The sequence below is a fragment of the Mustela nivalis genome (assembly GCF_964662115.1).
Source record: "Mustela nivalis genome assembly, chromosome: 2".
Classification (NCBI taxonomy): domain Eukaryota; kingdom Metazoa; phylum Chordata; class Mammalia; order Carnivora; family Mustelidae; genus Mustela; species Mustela nivalis.
Window position 1 is genome coordinate 27,315,227 of NC_139021.1, and position 17,722 is coordinate 27,332,948.

At 32.9% G+C, this 17,722-nt stretch overlaps 1 long non-coding RNA gene across 1 annotated transcript in view; it reads left to right on the forward strand.

Moving 5' to 3' along the window:
• The window catches only part of LOC309859413, a 169,083-nt gene that overhangs the window by 37,752 nt on the left and 113,609 nt on the right, over positions 1-17,722 (forward strand). Inside the window, exon 2 of the long non-coding RNA XR_014308675.1 lies at positions 1,697-1,758. This is a non-coding gene — a long non-coding RNA (uncharacterized lncRNA). The remainder of the gene's footprint in view (positions 1-1,696; positions 1,759-17,722) is intronic.

The window sequence follows — 17,722 nt, forward strand, 5'->3', positions numbered from 1 at the left end:
TTGAAGTCCATAGTATTATCGATATTTTGACTTAATTCATAGTTTTGGTAAGGTAAGGACTTGAGAAATCCTATGTATTTTTTGATACATGTTGGGAATTTCCTGTATTTGATACTTATAATAACTTAAAATATTCCATAACACTGAGTTCTGCTTTCCTTTCAGAATTATTTATATAAAATTATCCTTCCCAATTCACTTTAGGTTGAGAAGGTGGAATTAAAATTTTTTCTTTATTCTGGTCCTGTTCTGTGGTCTACTAATCTATAACTTATCAGTCTATCTGGAAAATAATATTATACTGCTTCCTATATATTAAGTTTCTTGCAGCACTATTTTCAATTCTTGTGCTATTTTTGTCATGTAGTTTACCTTTACATATACTATGAGCCTAAAATAAATTGCTCTTTTCTCCTTAGTTAACTTTTTTAAAGCTATTAAAAATATAGATTTAAAGAAAAAAATTGTTTTACCTCAATTTAATTCATTCCAGCGCATTCTATTTCTTTGTGTTAACCCAGATATTCTGACAGTAAATGTTTTCATTTGGTTAATGTTAAAGTTTTTTATTTCTCCATTCTCCATAGTCTTTCTGGTTTACATTTAAGCACCCATGTGCTTAAGAGGAATAAAATTACATATTTTCTTTGGGTGAAGACAAATCTAGAAGTCTTCAGAGTGTAGCAACCCCTGATTTTGATTTTATCTGTCTGAAGGTAGGTGGAATAGCAGATGGAAGTCTTAAAGTCTAGACTAAGTATAAAAGTAGAAAATTTGGACTTTTTTTTTGAGGTAGCAAATAAATAAGTAAATGAAGACTACTTCAAAAGTGGGGGACACAAGAATTTTTTTTAAAGATTTTTATTTATTTATTTGATAGACAGAGAGAGATCACAAGTAGGCAGAAGGCAGGCAGAGAGAGAGAGAGGGAAGCAGGCTCCCTGCTGAGCAGAGAGCCTGATGTGGGACTCGATCCCAGGACCCTGAGATCATGACCTGAGCTGAAGGCAGAGGCTTAAACCACTGAGCCACCCAGGCCCCCCGACACAAGAATTTTTTAAGTCTATAAATTGTCTTTAAGTGTGGAAGCAAATTTGGAAGTGAATTGTTTAATAATAACTTAATAATAACACACAATAAAATCATGTTGTAGATCCCATAGTAAACATATTTTGAGCACTTGCTATTGAGATTGTGTGAATATTTGTACACCAATAGAAACACAGTATGAAATGTTGCTTTGCATTAAGGCAAGCTATATACAGTTACATTAAGTTTGGCAATTAAAAAGATGGACCTTTTGCTTCATATTGTCTCAGGATTTAGCAAGACTTGACGCTGTATATCTAAATCACGTAAAACTTGGACCATGAAAATGGGACAACAACATAAAAAAGAAGATGCTGGAGAGTCAGGAATTCCAATAACAATTAATTAACACATACAGAAACAGCAACATGTAATTAACTATTCTAATAATCAGAGAAAATTAAGGAACCAAATATGAGGTCATAGTTACATTCAGGAAGGAATACATAAATTTGGAATATAAATTGGTCCTTATGAAATGAATGTACAAATACTAACATTATTTAGGAGAACTAGAAGAAATGATAAATATAGAGAAGTTACCATTTATTGAGTTCAGAGTATGAGCCTGGCAATGTACTTAACATATATTATCTCTAATTTTCAGAAGACCCTATGTCATAGCTATGGGGAAAATCAAAGCAGAATTGTGTACATCAGAAAATCAAGGTAATACAAATGTATGGTTATTGTGAATTCTATTTTGCTTCTCTTTTCAATAGGAAGTCCTAGATATATTTAGTTTCCTGGATTTGCTACCATTAAAGGGATTTTAAAGATACAATTCCATGAAGTTCAGATAAAATATTAAGAATCTATGAGCATGTCCTATTTGTCAACAATAATAGTACTAATAAAAATAATACTGGTAATAATATTTCACATTTATTGACAGCTTACTGTTTTTCAAGTAGTGGTCTACACTTTTAGATACTGTTATTTCATTTAATGCTTAACAAAACTCTGAGACTGAATGTAACTCTGTACCATTTTACAATCTTTATCTTAGAAAAGGAGGACAGGAAAATTTATAGGAGAGAGTGGGACACCATATGATTAACACAGGCTTGTTCCCTGGAGATTAATTCTATAAATTTAAACAAGAGAAAGGGATAAAAGGAAGGCAATTTCTGTTTTACATCGTGTATGACAGTCTTTGCAAGCTTGCTAGTTTGTAAAATGCTTACTGGAATTGGAGAAGGCCCACCAATCAGAATAATATACAGAATATTTGCCAAAATAATATTAGTAAAATCCATATTTGGACAGCATTACTGCCCATAACCTCAGAGATTAAGAGAAGTAAAAGTCACCCCATGAAGAGTTGAATCTGTGACCAGGTCATGCCCAGGAAAATAGACCAAAAGTGAATTATCTTACAAACCTAAGTTTGAAGCAAGTGTGAGTTTTTGTTTCTGTTTGGACATTTGAAATTACTTAACTCTGATGATTTTTAATGTAATTATAACTATCTCATTGAAAAAACTGGACTTGCTGACTGCAAGCAGAAAACCAGTATTCTTTCACTTCTCCCATAGATTGTTCTCTTAATGAATTCTTTCCTGGTTCTTGTATGAAATCTTGAATAGGTACTCTTACTCTTTATTTTTTATTCTTCAGGTAATGGAAAAATACTTATATCAATATAGCAGAATCTCAGTGTTTTCTATTAAAGATTCTCCATTCTAACAGTACAGGGAATCTTCATGTTTGAAAATCTTTAGTAACAGAGGGATTAAGGGGAGCCTGCTTTTCTTACTTTCTAGTCTATATTGTATAGTCCATTTTTTTACTGCATATACTGCTTTGAGCATCACTAGACCCAAGGGAAATGGAGTAGAGATAAAAGAAAAGAAAGATCTGGGGCATCTGAGTGGCTCAGTCAGTTAAGCATCTGACTCTTGTGCGCGGGGCGGGGGGGGGGGGGAGATAAAAAAAGTTCTTACTTGGTTTAAGTTTAACCCAGTTAAAATCTGGATTTGATTACCTTTGATGTGGAGGATGTTCAGTTTGGGGGGTAATTTCCTTATGGGGTAATTTTGTATGCCATAAAAATTTCCTTCCGGATTCCTGCATCTGCATTTTCCTACAACAGCTGAGGTCCTCTCAATGTGCTTGATTTGACTTCCACCTGGCTTCTGGGCTTCTATGTTTTCTTCTGTTCGTTAGAACATCTACCTCCTACTAGCTCACTTGAAGAGAGACTCAGAATTCCAGACCAGCTCCATTTAGCAGGCCCTTCATATGACTTACTGGAAACATTTAATCCTGCCCACAGTAGTTACGATGGCAGTTTTTTCAGCTGTAGCTCTCAGGGTTGGTTTGTTTGTTTTTCTACCAGCGAAAGCCATCTTCTTATTTCTAGATTACTTTTGGAAAGCAAGCAAAAACTTTGTCCCTATTCCTGTGACACTCATAATCCTGAGGTTCAGAATAAGGAATTTAAGTCTATTGAGGATCCTTCACTCATTTGCTTAGAGTGAGGAGGAAATATTTTCTTCTACCCCTCCATGTGGGCTTCCTGACAATGAGGTAGGATGGAACTGAGAAGGATTCACTCTGCTTCACTAGCAAAGGCAGTTTTTGCTGAGGTTGAATGTGTATCAATAGGTCTTGACAATTTTCTTAGTTCTCTTTCTTCTAGGTAACTTGGAATTCCTAGACGCCAAGATATACAGAGGAAGAAAGTGACTCTGAAATAGTGCATTTTATGATCAACTCATTTCTGTCTCTTTGGGAGAGGGAGAGTGAAAAATGTATCCAGGAATGAAAAAAAAGATATAGATTGACCATTCAGGAAGTTCACATGTAAAAGAAAAGGCTATAGTGAAGCAATAGTAATAATGTAATAATTCACTTGATTGTGATGATCAGTAAATTATGTAGTACAAGACATAGTAATGCACATTTGGACATGGAGAATGAAACTAGAGGGTAAAAATAGTTATAACCAACTCATCATCTGTCCTTCTCTTATCTTGGGCAAGGAAGCTAACTGTAGTGGTCTATTACTATTCTTTAAATAAAATAACAATTTGTTACTTTGGCATTTTATCACATTATTTGTCAAAGTATTTTATTTTTTGTAAGAAAGTTGGCTTGATGGGTATGGATGAGCTTTTTTATTTAGATGTTCACTTTTGTGACAACCTTAAAATTTTTTATCATTTTGTGTTTCTCAACTTCAATCTCTGTGGGAAGTAATCTATTATAAGGCAGATTTATTCAACAGGTCCTGCAGAGTTTCACAAATTCCTCCCCCAGGGTTGTTATTTTTGATGGTATGAAACATAAAAAAGAACCATTAAGTAAAAATAAGAAATAGATATAAAATGTACAAAAGAAAAAGCAATATGTGTCTTTATTTTATATATTTGTAAACATAGAGGTCAGCTTCAGAAAAAATTCATCTGTTGATTACCAGAATTTAGATTTAGCTTGATCAAAATTAGTACTTAACAGGCATATGATATTTTTGCATTTTAGATGACATCCTCCATTAATTAAATGGTAGTACTTCTTTCGAAATTATTTCTACCTTTTTTTATCATTTCTAATAAGAATTATTATACCAAGTCCATAGGAGAACACAGTGTTAGTATACAAAGGTCATTCTATACCACACTCCTATTAAGATAAAATAATTATAAATAAATCTCAATTTCCTCATAGCTTTTACTAAACAAATCAACTTTATGGGTAAGTATAATATAGTCTTAGATATTAAGTCAAATAACCATTAAAAATTCTTATATATTAGAAATAGTCTGAACTATAAGATCTTAGGTTAAATCTTTAAAAGTATACCACGCTTCAGTTTAATAAATTTTTTAGGGAAAGACATTTGCTTTGGTTCAGGGAGTAGCAGTATAATTCAGTGATTGTGTGGAGACTGTGAAGTCAAAATGCCTGGGTTCAAAGCCCAACCTTTTTACTTACCAGCAGTGAGACTTGATGCAAACAACTTTGCCTTTTGTTCCCCACAGTTTAGTTTTTTTCATGTACAGTCTTAGTATAATTAGTACTACCTACCTTATGGGAATTTTGTGAGAGTTCAATTCACTAATCTATGAGCTTCAAACAGCATATGCCAACAGTAGGCAGTTTATAGGTGATTATTATTAATGTAATTAGCATCTTCTTTGAGGAAACAAAATTATGCCATGGGAAAGATATCATTATATCATGGAGAGCTATCTTATTTCTGGTGCTTAGCGTGACTTATAAATCATATTTTTTGTTCACAGGTAGTTGTCTCTTCTGTATACCTCTGTACTACTAATTAAGGCCTCATCACCTTTCTAATTCTTCTTCCTGCTTCACTGAGAACATTAGTCTCTCTTTTTATCTACATTTCTTTCAGTTTTAGGGTATGGGATACCTTACTGTTGAAGCAGTTACTCACTTACCCCCTGGATTACATTTCCAATTAAGGTTTCCTGGGCTCTGCTCCTCAGGCATTTGCCTTGTCTATTTGCTATGTACTTCCACTGCTTTTTCCACTCACTTTCTATCTTTAACCTATGTACATATTCAAGTAACCTCATTCCTAACCATACTACCCTGCTTTCCTTAATCCCACACCACTTTTCAACATTGTGCAGTCTTTATCTCCTGCTTCTAGCCTGTGTTTCTAAAGATTGTTTCATATGTTGCATTCTCTCCTGGCTCCTTTCCAATTCTTGTATTTATCTCTGATCTTTCTTTTGAGTAATTCCCATTAAGAGCAGCCACAGTTCCACATGGCTATGTGCAATCAGCAAGCTATCAGCTTTTCTTATTGTACATCACTGCCAAATTGCAAAATGTGAAACACTTATTATTGCACCTCCACTCTCTGAATCCCATGACATACTCCTGGTTCTTAGATCGTTGTGCATAATAATACTGTGTCTTTCATATAATAATAATAATGTGTCTTTCATCGCTGTTACTCCTTTTCACATCACTTAAAGGTTGGTCTTTCTTTGGGTTCTGGCACAAATAGTACTTTTTTTCACTCTATCCTGCAGGATAAACTCTTCATTCCCATGACTTTCCCTACAAATTCCATACATTTATATTTTTGTAATCAACATAATATTTATGTACAATAAAAAGCTCAATGTATACTGAGTTAATGTATATTTAATATTTATTATATATTGCTTAGTAAGATTTGACAATGCAATCCTAATCAAAATATAAAATGCTCTGTTTATCTTAGAAAGTTACCTGCAGTGCATTCAAAATGTATTGTGTATTGAAATATTAAATTTGGTTTAAATATTTTAGTTGAATAAAAATTTTTAAAAACACATGAAAATCTGTAGAATTAAATAAATCACTGTTTCAGGGGATGTTTTTCATCTTTAAATACTTATAATAGAAAAGAAGAATGGTCTCAAATCAAAACTGTAATATCCCTCAAACAAAAAACAAAAAGCAAATTAAACCCAAAGCAAGCAGGAGGAAGAAAAAATAAAGAATAATAAAGAACATAAAGAAATAAAGAATATATCTTCAGCTGCAGTGGTAAGAAGAGAAAGAGAGGGAGAAATTATCAATATTAGGAAAAAGGGAGAACATCTATATGGATTCTACAGATATCAAGAAGACTATGAGAGAATATTATGTGACTTCATGCTAACAAAAATGCTATCTTAGATGAAATGAATAAATTCCTTGAAAGACACAAGCTACTGAAGGTTTCTCAAGAAAAAAATAGGTAGCTGAATAACTTTATACATAGTAAGATACTAAAAATTTTAATTAAAAAAACCTTCACGTAATAATACATGGGCTTACAGATGCTCACTTGCAAACACGCACCCATACAAACTGTTAGACCCAGATGGCTTCACTGATGAAATCTCCATTTTAAGAAGAAATCATGTATATTCTACCCAAACTTACCAGAAAGTAGAACGGAAAGAAACATGATGCAATTTATTGTATGCAGTATTACCCTTTTCTTTCTAGTCTTCAGATTTTGTAATTTCTAATGATATACAAGTTCACTGATTATTTTGCTATTTCTAATCTGATGCTGAATCCTTTAGCAGCATTTTTATTTCAGTTAGTAAATTTCTCGGCTCTAGGATTTCCTTTTAAAAAGTCGTGTTTAAACTGCTGTTGAGATTCTCTACTCCCCCCCAACTAGTAGTACATTATCCTTTAAGTCTCTGATTTATTTTCATTTACCCTGTAAATTTAAATTAGCTCCTTTAAAGTCATCATCTGCTTAATCCAACATCCAACCCAACAACTGACTATAAGTCAGTTTTCCTGTCAGATCTTTTCTGGAGTTTGGGTTATACTCTTCTGTGTCATTGCATGTCTAGCAATATTTGGTGGAAAACTGGACATTATAGACAATGTATTGTAGCAACTCTATATTCTGTCATGTTCTGTGAATTATTATCTTTTATTTCTAGTATGTTTTATTTCTAGCTTGGCTTCAAACGGCAAACTTTATCTCTCCTGTGATATGCAGCTGCTGTGATCTCCGCTTTAATATTATGGCTTCCTATTGCTAACAGCTTTTTTTTTAAATCTGTCCATTGGATGTTTTCCTTATTCTTGAAATAATTGCTGCTCAGCTGAAGATCTAGACAGAGATGGGACTTACCCACTCCGTGATTTCTTTGCTTCTGAGATTGCTCCCTTATTTTCAGATGCTTTCTTTCCTCCGGAATCTGCACTCCACTCCAAAGCCATTCAGCGTCACATTTCTGCCACCTAAGCTGTGAATCTTTGAGGATATAGTCAGTTAAGGGAATCAACAATCTGACAGACTGATTCTCACTTTCAAGAATAAACTCTCTTTGGCCTTTTTTTTTTATCTTTTCTTTTCCTTTTTTTTTTTAAAAAAAAAAAACCAAGGAGATAGAGATGCCCCTCATACATGCATAATTTAGTTTTCAATCAGATATTTTGGGAAGATTGTACTCTAATTTGGTTTTCACTGTTTCTGGGATTCTCTCACAGACAGGAATTTTGCATAACCAACCCTTCATACTGCTTTCCAAACCCTCAGTCTGACCTGGGATACCTTTAGTAGGTAAGGCTGTGGCTTTTCCTACTACTACTGTTTTGTTTTCCTTGGAGATTAAATGGTTCCCTCAAGCCAGTAAATCATGAATTTGCAATAAATACCTCATGTAGTTGTACTTGTTTTTAACAATAAACAATTATCCAACTTCTTTTGTTTTCTGGACACTGTCCAATGTCTAACTTTCCCCCTCCCGGTGGTTTTTGTATTTGTTTTTGGAGGGAGATCACATTACCATTTATCCCTTGGCATTACGGAAAGTTTTTTTTATTTCCAAGCCATGTTTTCATATCTTTGTTAAGGCATCTTGACACGAAGCAGTTCACATATTTAAACTTTACTTCTTAATGAGTTGTGTCATATTCCCAGAAAAATTAATCAAGCTAATTAACATAAAATCACCTCAGAATTTCCCTGTGTTCTTTTTAAATATCCTCACTCCTCAGTTTCTGTCTTGTTCTCCTATCTCAGACAACCACTGTTCTGATTTCAGTCATGAGAGGTTAGTTTATATTTTCTGGAATTCTATAATAATCTAATCCTTCAGTATGTAGTCTTACTTAAATCTAGCTTATTGCGCAGTGTACTTGTTTTGTGGTATCTCCATGTGGCTATATGCATCACTAGTTTACTGCTTTTTACTGCAGACTGGTTTTCCCTTTTTTGAATATATCATTATTTATCCATTTACCTGTTGATTGATATTTGGTTTGTTTCCAATTTGGTGTTATTACAAATAAATCTTCTATTTATTGTGAGTTTTTTTGTTTAATGAACATATGCTTTCATTTATCTTGGGTAAATACTTGGGAGTGGAATGGCTAGGTCATGTGGTATGTTTAATATTTTAAGAATCACCAAATTGTTTTTCAAAGTGATTGTGCCATTTTGAAATCTTCAGTGTGTGTATAAGAGTACCAGTTGCTCCACATCCTTGCTGTTACTCCTTTTATTTATTTTGGTTAATTGATGGTGATAGCTTTATAGTGGTATATACATCAACTTTTATTAAAATGTACATATTAAGAGTAATTTCAATATTATAATAATTAATAAAATATGATGACCATTCTTTTTTTCTATTAACAGTATTCTTTCACTTTTCATATATAAATATGTGCTTATTAAATTTCTTCAATGTGTATACTTTTTTTCTCATCCTGAATTTCAATATTTGTTATAGCCTACATCAGATTTTAAAGTAACCTTAGCTGGCCTGTACCTGTACTATATTTGTACTCTATACTGTACCTGTACTATATTTTTTTAAATTACAGTAAGATTGCAATATAATGGGGACAAAAGAGAATATTTCAGAATGACACAAGTCTTTAATCTCTAATTCAAATCTCCTTTGTGCTGTGTCACACTGCTGATTAATGAATCATTTCCATGAGATTGAGATATATACATATATATATCACAAATATATATATTTTTATATATATAATATATATTTATATTTATATATATTTGTGGCATCTGAATATTTCCATGAGATATATCTATATCTATATCTATATATAGATATAGATATAGATATAGATATATTTGTTTTTTTCCTTTGTGGCATCTGAACAAGCCTAGGGCTTGCTGAAACTCCTAGATAGTTTGCTTCCAGCCTCTACTACCATTTTGTGCAGCTACTCAGCAGGTTGCCTGAATGACAACAGCATATCCTGCAATCCCCACAGGCATATCCTGCAATCCCCACAGGCAGCCAGACAACAAAAATGATGAACTGCTTCTGATGCTCCCCACATAGGTTTTAAATGCAAAATGTAGCCACTTGTCTTAGTAACCAGCTGGAGAGTGTGGTGCTGCCCATAGTAGACAATGGGACTCTTATTCCAAGTGCCCAAGAAGCATAGTACAGTACCTAAGATATAGAATATAGAAGCACTAGAGCTGGGCTAGACATCTGGCAGGTGCATTGCAAGCATCAGTTTAGATACTGTCTCACTCATGGGAGCTTTTTCTCTTCATTTGCAGCTGATGTACTATTAGCAGCATCTAAATGGCATCATGAGCTAGCCAATACATATGCATTCTAAAAATTAAACCTTCACCATTGTTTTCAAATGTTTCATATTATAGCCCTTATAATTATTACAAGAAATACCAATATTACATTTGTTAATGAAAGAAAAGAATAAAGTATTTAAATATAAATTGCATTGCACACATTAGAATGGCTGTAAAAATGGCTTTAAACCTTTTATAACCTATTATAAAACAAAAAAATTCTCATCAGTGGTGATTCTCAAGGTATTCAAGAGACTGTTAACAAGAAGTGTAGAAAAAACAGTTGTGTGAATCTAGTTCAAGCTTAATAAGTGATATAAAATTATGTTAATGGCAGCAAATATGTTCATTATAAATTTGAGAAAGTTTTATTTGGACATTTATACAAATTTTATTTTAACAGCTATGTAACTCCTTACATTTATTGTAATTATATAGTATGCATAGAATTGAATTATGTTACTTATCAAGTTCTAGGTAGATTCCCCCCATTCTTTGTAATTTATTACAGGGAGCAATATCTGTAATACCATTTCATATAAATGTAATATTGTGACATGTGGAGAGTACTACCTGAGCAAATGTAATAGCAAATAATATTTAGTGCTTGCGCATTGCTTCCAGGCACCTGTGTAAAGATGATAGTCTTCTGAATGTTCCCCTTACCTGGTATTGCTAACTTAAAAAATTAGGATCCCTGATGGAAAAGTTATGTCCATTGCTAGTACTTTATAAGAATTATAAGGTTATCTGTCTTTAAAAGTAGGGGGGTGATTTGAAGTTTTGAGTTACTTTCTTCCAGTCTGAAATTGTGGGAATTTCAATCAAATTAATTTTTACCATTTTTCTCCCTAAGCCATGGAAACATATTACAGCTAGATGTGAAGGTAGTTTTCTAAAACAACACAAAGGAAGGAATTTTCAGGCATTAATCTTTTTTCCTTCCTAAAAAGTATACTTGCAATTTGCTATTAAAAAATCATGGTTATATATACGTGGATGGGCTGCTATATTCCTAATATTTTAGTTCCATGTTCCTTCCCCATTTCTGTAAGGGACTAATTCTGTGCCTCCAGTTTCTCAAACCAAGATCCTGGTATCATAATGACTCATATCTTTCTCTTATACTTACTATACAACATATCAGAAAATGCAAATGGCTACACCTTTGGGATATATCCAAAATCATACTTCTCTACTCCACTCCTAACATACAGGTCTTATATGTGGTTATCTTTCTCTTGGATTACTGCAGTTTACTGAAATAATTTCCTACCAGGTCTTACTTCTTTTTCTTGTTTCCTTACAATCCATTCTTTAAAAATAAACAACCAAAAAACCTAAGATGATTATCGGTAATTTAAGTCATATTATTCCCTGCTCAAAATCCCAGTATCTTCCATTTCACTTAGAAGAACAGAAAGTATAAAGTCCTCATAATCATCTTTAAGACTGAGGAGTGATATGCTTCTATAGTCATTGTTCTCTAGAAAAACAGAATGAATAGGATATATAGAGAGAGATGTTTATTATAAAGAATTGGCTTGTGCAGTTTTGAAACATGAGAAGTCCCATGATCTGCTGTTTCTTGGAGACCTAAGAATGCTGGTGGTGTGATTTTGTTGGAGTCTTAAAGCCTGAAAACCAGGCTAGCGGATGTAGCTTCCAGTCCATGGTGGAGGCCTGAGAACCAAGAGCACTGAGGGCAGGAGAAGATTGATATCTGAACTTGAGCAATCAGGCAGGAAGGGCAGATTTCTTCCTTCCTCTGTTTTTTGGTCTATTTAGGTCCTCAGTAGATTGGATGATGCCCACCTAACTAAGGAGGCCAAATCTCTTTACCAAGTCCACCAGTTCAAAAGCTAACTTCATCTGGAAACATCCTCACAGACACACTCAGAAATAATGGTTAGCCAAAAATCTGGGAACCCTATGATCCATTGAAGTTGACACACAAAGTTAACCATCATAGTCCCCTTCCATTAACCCCATGACATCTTAATTAATGTACCATTTTGTTTACTATGTTTCAACTTCTATCCTACTGATATTTTTTGAAAATATAAATAACATTGGAGATTTTGCTTAATTATATCACTTTGCCTAGAATATTCTTTTCCTAGTTATCCATTTAGCTACAACCTCATCTCTTTCAAATCTTTGTTCAGATGTTACCTTCTTACTGCGGCATATTTAATAATCTTAACAAGTTTCAAACATTTTAATTATTTGTCATACTAAATGATTTATTAAAAACATAATCTATTTTACAGATATATTTACTGTTTGATGTCTGTCTCTTCCACTAGGGAGTAAGTACCATGAAGAGGAATTTTATTTGATGTTTTTCTGAATTCCAAGCACATAAAAAGGCCTCTAGTATAAAGTAGCTATACACAGGATTTTACTGAACGAATAAACATATGCATGAATGATGCCTTTTAGAAAGAAAAGTGTCTTTCCAGCTCATTTAATGATTTACCCAGTGGTCTGCCAAATTAGACTTCATCTAAGAATCAGAAAAGAAATATGGAAGTAGAGTTTCTATAGTAAGTATCTGGAATAGTAGAATGAATTTTTCTTTAATGAATTCAGTTTTTGCAAAAAAAAAAAAAAAAAAAAAACATGATTGGAAGTAAAATTTCACATTTATTTTAGTCTTAAAAACAAAACCTTAGCAGCATTGAGAGGAGAATGGATGGTCTTGATCATGTATTCTGATTTAACACATGATTTGACTAAACTCCAGAACTACTAGCAGAAGGTCATTAAACTAGTAGGAAAAGCTTTCAACCGTTAATTCAATTTAATTTCTTTTCAATCAGTTAAAGATACCTCACTAAATATAATAGTTATATTGAGGTTAATTATTAAAAATTATTAATTCTCTGTAAGTGAACAATATTTAGACAGTGGAAGACTTGTAAAGCTATAAATCTTATTTTACAAAAGACAGTTTAAAAGATCAGTTATGAGGATGAGCAGTTAGATTTAATGTGACTACTCTAATACTTGCTTCTCTTCACATTCATCTGAGATACTATTTTTCTCAGCAATATTAGTTCCCTGTGAAACTGTGAAACTTCCTGTAGTTCTTCAACCACAAATAGTTCAGGACTCTTGTAAATTTGATGTCTTTGCATTCATAGGAGGCAAGATAAATAGCAGTGTCTCAGTTCATTATTCTCAAATTGTGATGTAGTCACATATCATTTGATAATGGAGCAAGTTATAACCTGAACAAATATAGCATGGAGGGTTAAGACGTTTTCTTAATGGTATTAAGAATTGATGAAAGGAAGTGTTCTACATTTAACCATTTAAGATATACTTAATTAGAAGTATATATTATTATTTATTATTCAGCAAGAAAGAGGTCTAGAGAGATTATGTAAAAAAGTAACATCTATGCAATCAGATGATGGAAGAGTCAATATTTAATCTTCCTGACTCCAGGGAATTCCTACCCTCTAGACTGCATTATCTACCATTCTTAGAAAATGAATGACTATGTGATCTAACTATGTTATCATCTCAAACTTGTCTTTCTGTATGAAGCTTATGCTTTCATTTGTGCCCAATCACAAGTCAGGTTCATAGGAAAAAAGTTAGAACTTCATTTTTAATAACTGCAAAGCTATTAATGAGCTCTAGGTTTTTTTTTTTTTTTTTTTTAAGATTTTATTTATTTATCAGAGAGAGAGGGGGAGAGAGCGAGCACAGGCAGACAGAATGGCAGGCAGAGGCAGAGGGAGAAGCAGGCTCCCTGCCGAGCAAGGAGCCCGATGCGGGACTCGATCCCAGGACGCTGGGATCATGACCTGAGCCGAAGGCAGCTGCTTAACCAACTGAGCCACCCAGGCGTCCCTGAGCTCTAGGTTTTTAATAGATTTGAAAAAACTTTATTCTTAAGATGAAGCTAAATATTTTAAGTTTAAGCAAATTAATTGAAGTAACAGTGTTGGAACTTCTGAAATCTGTGATGAATTAAAAAAAAAAAAATCTAGGCAGAGGGGGGCACCCGGGTGGCTCAGCCAGTTGGGTGTGGGACTCTTGGTTTAGGCCAAGGGTCCTGATATCCAGCTCTGCAGTGGGCTCTGTGTTCATTGCGCAGAATCTGCTTGTCCCTCTCTCTCCCCCTGCTTGTGTTTTCTCTCTTTCTTTCTCTCTCTCTCAAATAAATAAATAAATAAATAAAATTTAAAAAAAAATCTAGGCAGAGAAGAGAGTCATAGGTAATTGCATTAGTATGTTATAAAAATAATTATTTTATAATATTAACTGGAATCTCAGGCAATTAAACAAAAAAATTGAAATAGACTCAGAGAAGTACTAGCCAGATGGACTGCCACAGTATGTACCTATCCCAGCAAGCATTTCTTCCCAGCAGAGCTAGAGTAGATCTGGCCAACACAGTTATCTAGTCCTGGAAGTCTCTTCATCCTTGTAGTTCGAGACTCTCCTCCTCAATCTTAGATACCTAAATGACTGCCCCAGATCACCTCCTACTTTTCCCTGAGGTAATACTAGTAGAGACTGACTAGTGAAAGCTGCAATGACATTAGATAAACCAAGGAGACCAAAACTAACATGCAGAAGTCCTAAACTTTGTCATTAAAAACACAGTGAACAAAAGGAGGCTGGAACATGCATGCTAAATTAAAACAGGATGGTGTCTACCATAATAAATATTTAAATAGGACCAAGAGTCTCCTAACATGGTAGATGAATGCCCAGTATATAATTTTAAAAAATCTTTCCTTATACTAAGAACCAAAATAATCACAACTTGATTAAGAAAGGACAGTGAACTGAAATAAAAATTAAAAGGAATGAGGTGTTTGATTTATCTGACAAAAATTTAAAGCAGTTTTAGTGTAAGTGTTTTTATGGTCAATTACCTTGAAACAAAAAATAAGAAAGTATTAGGAAGGATATAAAAATAACAAGTAAAAAGTAAAGAACTAAACATTAAATGAGAGAAAAAAATAAGTTTTTAGATGTGCTCAATAGTAGACTATGATGCCAGAGGAACGTGAGGGACAGATCAATAGATTTATCCAAACTGAAAAACAAAGAAATGTAGATTGGAAAAAACAAACGAACAAACAAACAAACAAACAAACAAAAACAATGAACAGACAGTCAAGTATCTATGGGAAAAGATCCAGCATTTATATCATTGAAGACCCAGAAGAATAGGAGAAAGAAATTGGGGCTAATGGAGTATTCACAGAAGGAATAGTGGAATATTTCACAAATTTGGTGAAAGACACAAACCTACAGATTCAAAAGCTGAACATATTTCAAACAGTAAATACCCAAAGAATTCCAAGACACATACTAATTTTATTTTTTAAAATAAAGGACAAATAAAAAATCAGTACAGTGAGAGAAGTGATGTATTGCTTAAATGAAAATATTGAATCTAATGACAACTGTTTTCTCATTGAAAGCCATAGAGGTCAGAACAAATTTTCTGTACAAAATGAAAAGTGTTGGAAGAATAGAGCTGTCAGTTATGAATTCTATAACCATCAAAACTATCCTTCAGGAATACAAAGTAAGTAAAAACATTCTCAGACCAATGAAAACTAAGTAAATATTTGTCACTAGCACACCTTCTTTTATAGATTGGCTGAAGGAAGTTATTGAAGCAGAAAGGAATTGATGAGAGAATTTTGAAGCATCCAGAAGAAAAAAAGAACAGAAACAGCAGAAACACATATACATACAATTAGTAGCCTTTTCCTCATAGGTTTTATACATCATATTTAATGATTATGATGAAGTTATGATATTTAAGAGTGAGGACAGCAGAGAAACTTAAATGGAGCTTGTATACATTATCCATACAAGTAGATTGTAATAAATCAAATATGTATATTGTAATACTGAAGGCAACTAGTAAGGACAGCATGAAAAGGAGTATATTTTAAAACACCAGAACTGTTTAACAACTCAGGAAGGCAAGAAAAAAAGATCAGAAGAAACAAGAGATGATAAAGTAACAGTAAAATAACACATTTAAGAGCCAACCTATTAATAATTGTCCTAAATAGAAAAGGTCCAAATATCAAATCAAAGAGAGATTGGCAGAGTAGAGAAAAAAATATGAACAGACTGCATCCTATGTAAAGAGATTTCAAATTCACTAACAAAGATATATTTAAAGCAAAAGGATGGTAAAAGAGACTCCATACAAATATTAAGCAAATAAATCCAAGAGTACATGTGTTACTGTCTAAAGAAGTAAACCTCAGAATTAGAGACAAAAAGGAATAAAGTATTCTGGTAAAATGATTAATTCACCATGAAGATGTAAGGATACTAATTGTATATTCACCAAGCAACAGACTCAGAATTTTTGAAGCAAAATCTGATGAACTAGAACTAGAGAAATATAGAAGTATACAAGTGTAGCTGGAGACTTCAACAAATCCCTAACTCCTTGTTTTCTAGCTCTACTAAATTTTATTAGGATTTTCATATTGGCATGGCTTTAATTTATAAAGGGGATATTGATAACCCTAATTATAATCAGAAAATTTCCGTGTATAGCTTAAATATATATGAATTACTTTTTAAAAATAATATTAGTTGGAGAATAGCTTGTCTTCAAGTATTGAGTCCCAGAATGTAGAAATAAAGATTTAGGATTACCACTTACATTCATAATTCATTGGTTTTAACAATTAAATAATAATTGAAAATCACTGATAGACCTTACTGGATTTTATGAATACAAAAAAAAAAAAAAAAAGTGACTGTGATAATGACAAATTTTAAGGGCTTGAGCAGTAGAAACCAAGCAGTATAATTTAAAAAGTATCCCATTTTTTAAATTTAATTTTTTTCAGTGTTCCAAGATTCATTTTTTATGCAACACACCCAGTGCTCCTTGCAATAGGAGCCCTCTGTAATAGCCACCACCAGACCTCCCAGCCCCCACCCCCCCCTCCAAAACCCTCAGATTGTTTCTCAGAGTCCTTAGTCTCTAATGGTTTGTCTCATTTTTTATAAAGGTAGGGATTAAGTGGGGATTTTATAAAGATGGAGATTATTTCTTTTTAGTAAGAAATATTATGCTCTTTATAATAAAATAATTATCCTCCAGTGTTTGAAATCTAAAGTAGAAAATTAAAAAAAGAATACAACAATATTTAGCCAAATACTCAAAGTGAGACAAATTCAGGGTCTCTAAACTATAAACTATACATAAGCTGTTTAAGGAAGTGGTCAATGGGCCACTAAATTATTCAGCCTAAACTAAAAGTCTAAAATAATCCTTAAAATTATAAAGTAATATTGGGTTTAATTCACAATGATAAATTTCACTGAAAACTGTTTATCTACAGCAGATGTCCTCTATGGTCTAAAATATTCCAGAATACCTTTCTATAACTCTATTAAATATGACTTTATTTCCCCATTTTTCTAGGCCAAAAAATGAAAAAAAAACCAACTAAAAAAACCTGAGAAATTATGCAATGTTTGACCTTTATTTATTTTTTTTAAGATTTTATTTATTTATTTGAGAGAGAGAGAGGAAGAGAGCACAGAGGGAGAATGAGA